Source organism: Elephantulus edwardii, unplaced genomic scaffold (genome assembly GCF_000299155.1).
Source record: "Elephantulus edwardii isolate Elephantulus edwardi_28Jun2011 unplaced genomic scaffold, EleEdw1.0 scaffold00454, whole genome shotgun sequence".
Taxonomy (NCBI): domain Eukaryota; kingdom Metazoa; phylum Chordata; class Mammalia; order Macroscelidea; family Macroscelididae; genus Elephantulus; species Elephantulus edwardii.
In genome coordinates, this window is record NW_006400204.1 from 292,205 (window position 1) to 301,881 (window position 9,677).

The following is a 9,677-nucleotide window of genomic DNA, read 5'->3' on the forward strand; positions in this document are numbered from 1 at the left end:
GAGCTGATTCACAGGAGAAGAATGGGAAATCTCCTCCTGTGTGATTGATTGCCTCTAAAAACCTTCCGGAGGTCAGCTATGCATCAGTTCTGACTCTATGGTACACAACAACAAATATTAAATAAAACGGTGTAAAAAGTTGTTAGCAAGTTTCAAGAAAAGGAAGAAAATTATAATAGAAAACCCTTTCTCTCATTCTTGATTGCCTTGAACTAGAGTAGATTTTTTATAATCTCCTAAGAACTAATGATATTAGATGATTAATTTCCCTTTGTGAAATTAAATTAAGAAATAGATTTTTTGAGGGGAAGAAATGAAATATTTTTGTCAAACTTTGCATCAGGATTGGAGGGAAAACCGTCAAATAATCTTCTGTATTGAGATGATTTGGCTCCACAGTCAACACTCTTGGCACCAGTAGCCATGAAATTAAAAGGTGCATTGCCATGGGAAAGTCAGCTGTTAGGGACCTCTCCAAAGTACTGAAGAGCAATGGTGTCTCTCTGGAGACTAAGGTGTGTCTGAAACAGGCCATAGTCTTCGCAATCACTTGTTATGCATCAGAGAGTTGGACAATGACCAAGGAGGATAGAAGGAGAATTGATGCCTTTGAGCTGTGGTGCTGGAGAAGAGTATTGAGAGTACCATGAACTGCTAGGAAAACAAACAGATTCATCCTGCAAAGGGTTAAACTGGGTGGCTCCTTGAGGCCAGGATTCTGAGGCTCCGTCTAACATACTTTGGACATGTTGTAAGGAGAGACTGGTCCTTGGAGAAGGACATCATGCTTGGGAGGGTGGAGGGACAGCGAAGGAGGGGAAGGCCCTCTATGAGGTGGATTGATTCAGTGACTCAGGTAATCAGGATGGGAGTGTCAGAGACAGTGCGATAGGCACAGGACAGAGCAGAGTTTAGGGCTGTTGTACACAGGGTCGCTATGAGTCGCAAGCAACTCGACGGTACATAACAACAACAAAAACAACAATTAAGATGACACAATCTTGCTTGCTGAATGTGAGGCAGACTTGAAGCGCTTGCTGCAGAAGACCAAACTTTAGTATGGATTGCATCTCAACATTAATAAAGCAAAAAGTCTTATCACTAGTTCATAGATGACATCACGGTCAAGGAAAAAAGATTGAAGTTGTCAATGTGACCTTACATGGACCCACAGTAACCCTCAGGAGATCAGAAGACATATTATACTAGGAAAATCTACAGTCATAGACCTCTCCAAATCACTGAGGAGAAATTATATTAGTTTGCAGATTAGGAGGGAGGAAATCATGGGATACAGAGTTTGATTTGGTGGGCAGAGAAGGGAGAGAAGGAATTGTAAAAGACCTAGTGAGGACTTGGAAAAAATGGGGAAACAGTGGACATAGAAAAATGGTGCTTCACTGTATAAAACACCATGTATAAAGATAATATTATTTTTATTAGTAGTATTTTTAGCCACAATACTATACTGTTGTCCTATGTTATTTCACTATTTGTTTGTTTGTAAAATATTTTCTTTTTAGCCTAGCTACTTCTCATATGTTTAACATTTTATGAATCTATGCCTCATTTTCTTATATTCCTGTTTCCTACCACTCAAACATGAAGTTCTTAAAGTTAATTGGACAAGTATCATGAAATTTGTCAATAAATTCATTTGACTCAGTGGTATTTATGTCATATAGAAGCTGGATTTTATGAGGAGGAATGTGGCATAAGGACTAGAGGAAGATTTATCAACAACTTGCCCTATGCAGATGACGCAGCCTTGCTTGCTCAAATTGAAGAGAGCATGAAGTGTTTACTGCAGAAGAACAAAGACTGTAGTCTTCAATAGGGATTGAAGCTCAAGACTAAGAAAACAAAGATTCTCACCATTGGGTCAATTAGCAAATTCATTATGAATGGAAAAGAGATTGAGTTATTGATGACTTCAGCTTGTTTGGTTCCACAATCAATACTCTTAGTAACAAAAAGTCAGAAAATCAAAAGATGAATTGCTTTGGGAAAATGTGCTGTCAGGGACCTCTCAAGAACACTGAAAAGACTAAGGTGCATCTGATTCAGGCCATGATCTTCACAATTACTTGATATGCATCCTGGAGCTGGACTATTACTAAGGGTAATAGAAGAAGTATTGATGCTTTTGAGTTGTGTTGGAGAAGAGTTAGCATGGATGTCAGGGCAATAAACAAGTCTGTCCTGAAAGAGTAAAAAACATACTTCTCTCTAGAGGCCAGGATATTGAGGCTCTGTCTCACTTTATTTGTGCACATGGCCAATCCTTGGAGAAAGACATCATGTTTGGAAGAGTGAAGGGGCAATGCAGGAGAGGAAGACCTTGAATGAGATGGATTGACTCAGTGACTGGAGGAATTGGATTAGTTCTGTTGGAGACACTGAGAGTGCCTCAGGATACAGCAGGTTTCAGAGCTAAAGTACACATTGTTGTTCTTGTGTGCCGTCGTGTCATCTACAACTCATAGTGACGCTAAGCACAACAGCCCTAAACCCTGCTCTATCCCATGCCAATCTTATTGTCTCCAATTCGCCTATCCCCATTATCTCAGTCATTGAATCAATCCACCTCATCTAGAGTCTTCCTTTCCTGTGCTGTTCTCTACCCTCCCAAGCATGACATCCCTCTCCAAGGACTGATGCCACCTTGAAACAGGTCCAAAGTATGTCAGACAAAGCTTCAGAATCCTTGCCTCCAAGAAGCAGCCTGACTTCACCTTCTCCAGGATAAATTTGTTTGTTTTCCTAGCAATCCATGGTATGTTCAATACTCTTCTCCAGTGCCACAGCTCAAAGGCATCTATTCACTTTCTATGATCCCTAGTCAATATCCAGCTTTCTGAAGCATAGAAAATAATTGCAAAGACCATCTCCTGTATCAGGTGCACCTTAGTCTCCAGACTGACACCATTGCTCTTCAGTATTTTGGAGAGGTCTCTGACAGCAGATATTCCCAACATACGGTTGCTATAAATCACAGGAGACTTGATGGTACATAACTACTACAACAACAACAAATAAAGATATTAAACACCACTTCATTCTCTTAAAAAAGTATATCACGTTTTGTAGGGTAATATGGTCAAAATTTCGAACATAGTTATTGGCTTCTACCATTCTTAGCAACACAGAAAAAGTGAGGATAATGTAAAATGTAGTGATTATAAATTTTTTTCTTTCTTGAACATGAATTTCAAAACATGACAATAATTATAATCATGTGGAAGCAACATAAAAAAATCAGAAATGATAACAACTGTTCTCAGGCAGTCAGAAGATAATATCAGAAAATTACTGATAAATATAAAGATAGAAATGTCTTTTTAAGAGGATTTAGTTATTAAAACCTTGTAAGAACTAAAATGTGCCTAACTTATTATATGTCTATATAAAATGACATGTGTAAGTATTTTTTAAAATTTTTAAAAAATAACGGTAAACATCCCTTTCTCATAATGCATAAATATAAATTTAGTACAATTCCATATGGAGAGCATATGTTTTTTTATTCTTTTCATTGCACTACTTTTGTTAGGTGTCATTGACTCCTCTCTGTTATCTAGTGATTCTATGTAAAACAGAATTAAACCTTGTCCAGACTTTGCCCAACCCTCCTCACTATGTCTGCTGTCTTCAAGTTGTTACGGCAAATCATCTTCCTAAGTGTGTTCTTTTTGCTTACCCTCTCCTCTTTGAAGCATGGTGTCTTTCTTCTGGGACTGGGCCCATCTGATAACATGAATTAACTATGTGAGACCAAGTCTTCAGAATCTTTGCATCTATAAGACTGTGCTCTTCACAATAATCATAATTCAAATACATCAATTATTCTTAGTTCTTTCTTATTCATTGTTCAACTTTGACATGAAAATACCACAATTTGAGTCTATGCACTTGCAGTCTTTAAAATTATATTCTTGTTCCTGAACATTTAAAAAAAATCCTTGTCAGCAGTTTTCCTTTACAATTCTATTATTATTATTAATTTACTTATGCTTCCATAGATGTTGATTGTTAATTCAATTAAAATAAAATTCTTCACAGATTTAGTATTTTATTTGTTATGATAATCCTTATTATAGCCTAAAGCATCCTTGATTATAGCAACTCGAGGTTTGAATTTGTTCTTCAGTTCCTTGAACTTAAGAAATGCTGAGCGAGTTCGACACTTTTGGTTTTCTGATTCCAGCGCCTTGCACATTTCACTGTAATATATTACTTTGTCATCCTGCACTGTCTTTTGAAATTTTCAGCTCAGCTCTTTAGTATCTTGAATTCTTCCTTGTGTTTTGGCTTCTCTGCATTCCAGTGCAATATCCAGAGTCTCTTCCATTTTGGTCTTTTCTTCCTCTTCTATCTTTGTAATGAATGTTTGCACTCTTTTTGGATGATATCCTTGATTTTCTTCGACGACTCATCTGGTCTTCGCTCGTTCGTGTTCAGGGCCTCAACCTGTTCTTGAGATGGTTCTGATTCAGGTGGGATAGACTCAAAGTTATATTTTAGTTCCTGTGGATTCGGTTTCATTTTCGTCAGTTTCAGCTTGAACTTGCATATGAGTAGTTGGTCGTCTGTTCCACAATCAGTTAATGGCCCAGGTTTCACAGCTGATATTGAGCTTCTCCAGCGGTTCCTTCCACAAATGTAGTCGATCTGATTCCTATGCATACCGTCAGGTGAGATCCATGTGTATAACCTGCTCTTATGTCTCTTAAAAAATGTGTTTGCAATGAATAACTCATTGATTGTGCAAAATTCATCCTATTTCCAGCTCCATTTTTGCTCCGAGTCCATGTTTTCTGACTACTGATTTTTATTCTCTGTTCCCAACTTTTGCATTCTAGTCACCCATTATTATCAATGCATCTTGATTGCATGTTCGATCGATCTCTGACTTTAAAAGTTGGTAGAAAGCTTCTATTTCTTCTTTTTTGGCTCTGGTTGTTGGTGCAGATATCTGAATGGTAGTGGTATTCACTGGACTTCCTTGTATGCGAATGGATATTATCCTGTCACTCACAATATTGTACTTCAGGACGGATCTAGAAATGGCTCTTCTAACTATGAAATCAACCCCATTTTTCCTCACCTTTTCATCTCCGGAGTAGTATATGATCATCTGATTCAAAATGCCCCACTCCGGTCCATCTTATCTCACCAATGCCTAGTATGTCAATATTTATGTGTTCCATTTCCTCCTTAACGATATCTAATTTTCCTACACTCAGGAAATCAAAAAGCGTATCGCGATGGGAAAGTCTGCTGTTAAGGACCTCTCTAAAGTACTCAGGAGCAATGGTGTCTCTCTGGAGACTAAGGTGTGCCTGATACAGGCCATGGTCTTTGCAATCGCTTGTTATGCATCAGAGAGTTCGACAATGACTAGGGAGGACAGAAGGAGAGTTGATGCTTTTGAGCTGTGGTGCTGGAGAAGAGTACAGAATGTACCATGGACTGCCAGGAAAACAAACAGATTCATCTTGGAGAGGATTAAGCCAAGCTACTCCCTGGAGGCAAGGATTCTGGGGCTTCTTCTGACATACTTTGGACATGATGCCAGGAGGGATGGGTCCTTGGAGAGGGACATCATGCTTGGGAGGGTGGAGGGACAGCGCAGGAGGGGAAGACCCTCTATGAGATGGATTGATTCGGTGACTGGGGTAATCCGGATGGGTGTGTCAGAGGCGGTGCGGTTGGCGCAGGATAGAGCAGGGTTTAGGGCTGTTGTGCATAGGGTCGCTATGAGTCAGAAACGACTCGACGGTACATAACAACAACAACAACATGGTTCTCACATTCTATGTTCCAGTCACTAGTGTCTGCTTACAACTGTTCCTCTTCCTTTGTATTTCCATACTCAGTTGCCTTTTCTGTCATTCTACATGTGTTCTGTTGTACACAGGGTTTTCAGAGGCCTGCTATTTTTATTGGTCAATTTGTGAGTATTTTTTTTACTTTACTTTGACATGTAATACTCAAGATTAGTGTCTTTGAGTTTCATCAATAAGTGCTCCACGTCCTATTTGTTTCCTAGAAGCAAAATATTTCATGTGAGTATCTTGGGTTGTTGATTCTTCTTCCAATGTTGAAGTCAGATTTTTCTTCAAAAGTAGTCAGGCCTCTTGGATTATTTACTCACTTTACAGACCAAATCAGTCATTCAGACTCATTGATGTTAAACTGGAACTGAACCATAGTGAATCCTGTAGGTTTCGCAGGTGTAAATCACAAGAGAGATTGCCTAGACGTCTTGAATAGACTCACTAGTGCATTTGAGACACAAGAAAGCCATGGCCTTTGGGTTGACAGCACAACTCCCTACGGACTACATCACCAAGGCTTCCTACACTCCAAATAGTCATGGCTGCCTGCTGGTAACAAGTTATGTTGCCAATCTGAAGACATACAGTTTGAATCCACCAGCTTCTTCATGGAAGAAAGATGAGTAATCTCCTCTTGCCTGATTTACAGCCTCTGAAAACCCCCTTGATGGTTAGCTATAAGTCAGTTCAACTTGAAGGTACATAATCATAACATTAATAAAATAGCACAACCCTGATGTCCTCCTCTCCTGATTTTAAATTATATACCATACTGTTTGTAAAACTATTCCTAGTCTACATGTATATATCCTGAATAAAAGTAAGGTATGCATTGGTTACATGATATGCATGTAAAATTTGAACAGTGAATAAGTTAGACCTAAGAAGAATGGATACTTTTAGTATTGGTCAATAATAAGGAATACAACATGAACTGCCAAAGAAAAGACCAAATCTCTTTTGGGAATGCAACGAGATAGCTCCTGAGAAGGAAGGACTTTGTTTCACATACCATTTAGTCGTGATTAATATTTTTCAATCATTTTCTCCTAAAAAAACCACCTTTTTCCTATCTTGACTTTCATGAAGACTGGTAGGATTTGTTTTTAATAACTGGAAGTTGGAGCTCAGGCAATTTTCTCAGAATATAAATCAAAATAGATTAATTATGTATTTGGCTAGAAGGAATTTCTTGAGAAATCTTATTTAATTAGATTACTGCCTCAGGAAAATGGAATATCATGTGATGTTATCATTGGCATTCCATTTCTCCGTTCTTTAGTCCTTCCCCTGGGAAGAGGGCAAGAGGGAGGTGAGGGGAATGACACTCTTCCGTCAACCTAGACATATGAGGCTATACAGATGTACGTGTTGCTGTGTCTTCCCAATACCTCACCCCACAAGTCCAGAAAAATAGGCTAAAATCACAGCTGGATAGATCTGTTTTGTTAATACTAACATTTCTGAATAACTGAAAGAAAAGCTTCTATTTGTCTGCTCATTTCTTCTCATACATTTTTTATTTTCAAACCTTTATCAACCGAGCAAGAATTGAGTGACTATGAACTTTAAATCTAAAAGCAATGTCAAGCTGCCATTATCCCTTCAAATAAGAGCTGGAGATGGTACTTTGATGACTCTCTTTCTCTGCTCCCTCTGCCCTAGGCAAGAGGCTTTTACCACATTTGAGAAGGATATTAGGTAGCTATGAATTTCAAAGCTAACAGCTTTCCGTATGTCACTAATATATCAAAATTGTGTCAAAGAACTCTTTAAACCTTTAAGAAAAGTCTCTTCTAAACAAAATTACTTTAGAAGCTATTGACTTTTTTCCATTTTTTTTAATTTTTTAAAATAATTTTAATGAACATTCACAGATATTTTGGATTTCCATTCATTCACTGCTGCACTTCTATCCTCACCCAGCCCTCCCCCCACCCAAGTTAGCTCCTCTCTTTGAAAAATAAAATAAACACTCTCTCCCTGGAACACAATCCCCCCGCACCCCTCCCAGGGCCCCAAGTACTATGCAACCTTAATTGTGGACTCTTGTGATAACCATAATACCCTATCATACACCGTTTTTAAATTATTCTCTCCTTCATCTGTTTCAGTGCAGCATACACAATTTATCCAGTTTTTCTCAGTCTTAACCCAACCCTGATATCAGTCCCATTTTACAGCAGTGGCACCATGCAATATTTGTCCTTTTGTGCTGAGATATTTCACTCAGTATAATGTCCTCCAGGATCACCCATTTTGAATAATATTGCATGAGAGCCTGAATTAAGAAAAAATAATATCCTTCACAATAGCAAATCACAAGATTAAATACTTGGGAGTAAATCTAAACAGGAACACAAAGGATCTATTCAAAGAAAATTACAAAACATTACAACAAGAAACAAAAAGAGACCTGGAGAAGTGGAAGAATATCCCTTGCTCTTGGATAGGAAGACTCAATACTGTGAAAATGGCAATACTACCAAAGGCAATTTACACATTCAATGCAATCCCAATAAAAATACCAATTCTATTCTTCAAGGAGATGGAAAAAGTTATCTCCAGTTTCATTTGGAATTGAAAGAAGACCCGAATAAGCAAAGAACTCCTTAAAAATAGAAAAAAAGGTAGGAGGCATCTCACTCCCTGATTTCAAATCCTACTACACTGCTGTGGTGGTTAAGATGTTTTTTCATTTCTTTTTAATTGCTGTGGCTTAGATGAAATTTTACCAAGAAAGTTAGTTTTTCACTGATGTTGTTAAGTGCCATGGAGGTGAGTCTGACTTATAGTGACCCTATGAATAATAGCTCTGAAATTTGTCCCACCCCAAGCCAACCTCATTGTCTCTGACATGCCTGACCCTATTGCTATAATCATTGTACTAATCCATCCCAGCCAGGTTCTTTCTCTCTTGCACTAACTCTCTTCCTTTCCAAAGATAATATTCTTCTCCAGAGACTAGTCCTTCCAGGCAACAAAATATGTGAAACAGAGTATCAAAGTCCTTTCCTCCAAGGAACAATCTGGTTGGACCCTCTCCAGGAAAGACCTTTTTGTTCTCTTGGAAGTCCATGGTATTTTCAATATTCTTCTTCTCCAGAACCACAACTCAAAGACATCAATTCTTCTTCTGTCATCAGAAGTCAACGTCCAATTTTCAGATTATATCAAACATTTGAGAAGACTATGCCTTGGATCAGGCACATGTTAGTCTCTAGATTGACGTCGTTGCTCTTTAGCACTCTAAAGAGGTCCTTGACAGTAAATTTTCACAATGCAACTCATCTTTTGATTTCCTGACTGCTGGTGCCAAAATTGTTGATTGTGAGTCTGAAGAAGACAAAATTGTTAACAATCTCAATCTTTTTTCCCTTTATCATAATACTACCAATTGGCCTAGCGGTGAAAATCTTTGTCTTTTTGATGTTGAGGTGTAAAACATATGGAAGACAGCAGTTCTTGATCTTCCAAAAAAAAAAAAAAAAGCTCAAGTTCTCCTCAATTTCACCAAGAAGTCATTTTTCATCCTGATGTCACTTTCTTCATATAATCCAGCCTCCCAAATTATATGCTCTGCATGTCAGTTGAAAAGGTATAGAGACAGGGTACAATCCTGATGCACTCTTTTCTTGATTTTAAATGATGCAGTGTTTCCTTATTCTGTATAACATTTTCCTGGTTTAGGTTTAAGTTTCACATGATTACAATGAATTATTCTGGGATTCCTATCCTTGTCAGTGTTAGCCATAATTTGTTGTGATCCACACAGTCAAATGAGTTTGTATAGTCAATAAAACACAAATATATACAATTCTAGTACTCTTTGCTTTC